The sequence below is a fragment of the Pituophis catenifer genome, unplaced genomic scaffold (assembly GCF_029215685.1).
Source record: "Pituophis catenifer annectens isolate HBS135680 unplaced genomic scaffold, rPitCat1.0.hap2 SCAF_98, whole genome shotgun sequence".
Taxonomy (NCBI): Eukaryota; Metazoa; Chordata; class Lepidosauria; order Squamata; family Colubridae; genus Pituophis; species Pituophis catenifer.
The window spans coordinates 13048-17330 of NW_027256978.1; the positions used below are offsets into that span (position 1 = coordinate 13048).

At 30.2% G+C, this 4283-nt stretch overlaps 2 non-coding genes across 2 annotated transcripts; one reads left to right on the forward strand and one right to left on the reverse strand.

The window, feature by feature from the left end:
* The first annotated feature begins 251 nt into the window (after positions 1 to 251).
* TRNAG-GCC (transfer RNA glycine (anticodon GCC)) lies at positions 252 to 322 on the forward strand. The gene has a single exon. It is a non-coding gene; the product is annotated as a tRNA-Gly (tRNA).
* Positions 323 to 1979: 1657 nt separating this feature from the next.
* Positions 1980 to 2050, reverse strand: TRNAG-GCC (transfer RNA glycine (anticodon GCC)). Its single transcript has one exon. It is a non-coding gene; the product is annotated as a tRNA-Gly (tRNA).
* Positions 2051 to 4283: the final 2233 nt, after the last annotated feature.

Consider the following 4283-nt stretch of genomic DNA (forward strand, 5'->3'; position numbering starts at 1 on the left):
CTAAATGAACTGTTGTAAGTCGAGGACTTGGCCAACTGGGGAGTCGTGTGGACACATCTCCCAAGTTGCTGAGGTTGGCAAACAGTGATTTAGAGCATGTGCAGAGAGCAGGCGGAATCTCTCTTATACAGTAAGATGTACGAAGGGAATATTTGGAAATTGAGATCATTACTATACTTCAATTTTCCCATCTTGGCCGTCCGCTGCCTTCCTTATTCCATCAAAGCGGACATCCAGCTGTTCCCAAAGGCGCATTGGTGGTTCAGTGGTAGAATTCTCGCCTGCCACGCGGGAGGCCCGGGTTCGATTCCCGGCCAATGCAACAAACATTTTTTGGCTGCTCTTTTAACAAGTCAGGTTTTATTCTAACAAGTCAGGCTTCCATTCTCTTCGTGCAGTTGCATACTATACAGTTGTTTCCCTTTCCACTTCCTTCAATTTATCAATTTGTACAATAAACATTGGAAAAAATAGCTAAATTTTTAAAATTCTAAATTCTATTCCATTCCATTCCATATTTTATTTTATTTTATTTTATTTTATTTTATTTTATTTTATTTTATTTTATTTTATTTTATTTTATTTTATTTTTTCTGTTCTGTTCCGTTCCATTCCATTCCATTCCATATTTTCTATTCTATTCTATTCTATTTTATTCTATTCTATTCTATTCCATTTCATTCCATTAAATATTTTCTATTCTATTCTATTCTATTCTATTCTATTCTATTCTATTCTATTGCATTTCATTCCATTAAATATTTTCTATTCTATTCTATTCTATTCTATTCTATTCTATTCTATTCTATTCTATTCTACTCCGTTAAATATTTTCTATTCTACTCTATTCTGTTCTATTTTATTCTATTCTATTCCATTTCATTCCATTAAATATTTTCTATTCTATTCTATTCTATTTTATTCTATTTTATTCTATTCTATTCTATTCTATTCTATTCTATTCTATTCCACTCCGTTAAATATTTTCTATTCTACTCTATTCTGTTCTATTTTATTCTATTCTATTCCATTTCATTCCATTAAATATTTTCTATTCTATTCTATTCTATTCTATTCTATTCTATTCTATTCTATTCTATTCTATTCTATTCTATTCTATTCTATTCTACTCCGTTAAATATTTTCTATTCTACTCTATTCTGTTCTATTTTATTCTATTCTATTCCATTTCATTCCATTAAATATTTTCTATTCTATTCTATTCTATTCTATTCTATTCTATTCTATTCTATTCTATTCTATTCTATTCTATTCTATTCTATTCCAGTCCGTTAAATATTTTCTATTCTACTCTATTCTGTTCTATTTTATTCTATTCTATTCCATTTCATTCCATTAAATATTTTCTATTCTATTCTATTCTATTCTATTCTATTCTATTCTATTCTATTCTATTCTATTCTATTCCACTCCGTTAAATATTTTCTATTCTATTCTATTCTATTCTATTCTATTCTATTCTATTCTATTCTATTCCATTTCATTCCATTAAATATTTTCTATTCTATTCTATTCTATTCTATTCCACTCCGTTAAATATTTTCTATTCTATTCTATTCTATTCTATTCTATTCTATTCTATTCTATTCCACTCCGTTAAATATTTTCTATTCTATTCTATTCTATTCTATTCTATTCTATTCTATTCTATTTTATTCTATTCTATTCTATTCTATTCTATTCTATTCTATTCTATTCTATTCTATTCTATTCCATTTCATTCCATTAAATATTTTCTATTCTATTCTATTCTATTCTATTCTATTCTATTCTGTTCTGTTTTCTATTCTATTCTATTGTTTCTATTCTGTTCAACTCTGTGGGTCGATTTGGAGGGAAACAAGGCAGATGGGCAAATAAAATCCCCTTTTCTGGCAAAATGTTGCTTTTTTTTTTAAAGAAAAAACGCAGCCATTTAAAGTCTGGCAAAATATATAAGAACACCAGAAAAAGTCAGTTGCATTGGCCGGGAATCGAACCCGGGCCTCCCGCGTGGCAGGCGAGAATTCTACCACTGAACCACCAATGCATCTGCTGGAAACTTTGCGCATGATTCAGTCTTTGATTTGCTGCTACAACCTGTTTATTTATTTGACATTTCTCTGATTTGCTGTATATAGCTGCCCATCTTACAACCCCCCCCCCGGCTCTTTTTCCCTCTTCCCCCCCCCCCCACGCCAATCTTGAAAAGGGGCTTAAGTTTCCTTCTCATTTCAATTCCTGATGACTTTTCCCCCTGCAGTTTCCTTGCCTACACTAGAAAAACCAAATGCTGTCTGCCCCTCCCAATTCCAGATAGAATAGAACATAGAATACAATAGAATACAGAATGGAATAGAATAGAATAGAAAATAGAATAGAATGGAATGGAATGGAATGGAATGGAATGGAATGGAGAAGAGAAGAGAAGAGAAGAGAAGAGAAGAGAAGAGAAGAGAAGGGAAGGGAAGGGAAGGGAAGGGAAGGGAAGGGAAGGGAATGGAATGGAATGGAATGGAATGGAATAGAATAGAATAGAATAGAAAACAGAATAGAATAGAATATAGAGAATAGAATAGAATAGAATAGAATAGAATAGAATAGAATAGAATAGATAGAATAGAATAGAATAGATAGAATAGAATAGAATAGAGAATAGAAAAGAGAATAGAATAGATAATAGAATAGAATAGAAAACAGAATAGAATAGAATAGAATAGAATAGAATAGAATAGAATAGAATAGAATAGAACAGAACAGAACAGAACAGAACAGAACGGAATGGAATGGAATGGAATAGAGTTGAATAGAATAGAATAGAATAGAATAGAATAGAATAGAATAGAATAGAATAGAATAGAGAATAGAATAGAATAGAGTTGAATAGAATAGAATAGAATAGAATAGAATAGAATAGAACAGAGAGTATAATAGAAAAAGAATAGAATAGAATAGAATAGAGAATAGAATAGAATAGAGTTGAATAGAATAGAATAGAATAGAATAGAATAGAATAGAATAGAATAGAATAGAATAGAGAGTATAATAGAAAAAGAATGGAATGGAATGGAATGGAATGGAATAGAGACTAGAATAGAGTTGAATAGAATAGAATAGAATAGAATAGAATAGAATAGAATAGAATAGAATAGAATAGAATAGAACAGAGAGTATAATAGAAAAAGAATGGAATGGAATGGAATGGAATGGAATAGAGACTAGAATAGAGTTGAATAGAATAGAATAGAATAGAATAGAATAGAATAGAATAGAATAGAATAGAATAGAATAGAATAGAACAGAGAGTATAATAGAAAAAGAATGGAATGGAATGGAATGGAATGGAATAGAGACTAGAATAGAGTTGAATAGAATAGAGTTGAATAGAATAGAATAGAATAGAATAGAATAGAATAGAATAGAATAGAATAGAACAGAGAGTATAATAGAAAAAGAATGGAATGGAATGGAATGGAATGGAATAGAGACTAGAATAGAATAGAATAGAATAGAATAGAATAGAATAGAATAGAATAGAATAGAATAGAATAGAATAGAACAGAGAGTATAATAGAAAAAGAATAGAATAGAATAGAATAGAGAATAGAATAGAATAGAGTTGAATAGAATAGAATAGAATAGAATAGAATAGAATAGAATAGAATAGAACAGAGAGTATAATAGAAAAAGAATGGAATGGAATGGAATGGAATGGAATAGAGACTAGAATAGAGTTGAATAGAATAGAATAGAATAGAATAGAATAGAATAGAATAGAATAGAATAGAATAGAATAGAATAGAATAGAATAGAATAGAAAGTATAATAGAAAAAGAATGGAATGGAATGGAATGGAATGGAATAAATAGAGAATAGAATAGAAAAATAATAGAATGGAATGGAATGGAATTCTTTATTGGCCAAGTGTGATTGGACCCACAGGGAATTCGTCTTCGGTGCGTAAGCTCTCAGTGTACATAAAAATACATTCCACAAGAATCATAAGATACACCACTTAGTGATAGTCATAGGATCCCAAAGAAGAAATCAAATCGTACTAGGAAACTCAATAAAACGATATAAACCGTAAAGATCCAAGCACCAAAGTGATAGTCCTAAGTAGCAAAGGAGATAGATAATAGGAAGGATGAGAAGACTCATAGTAATACAGTCTTAGGAAATAGTGTGACAGTGTTGTGGGAATTCGTTGCTTAGCAGAGTGATGGCGTTCGGAGGAAAAAAACTGTCCTTGTGTCTAGTTGTTCTGGTGCGCAATGTCAGAA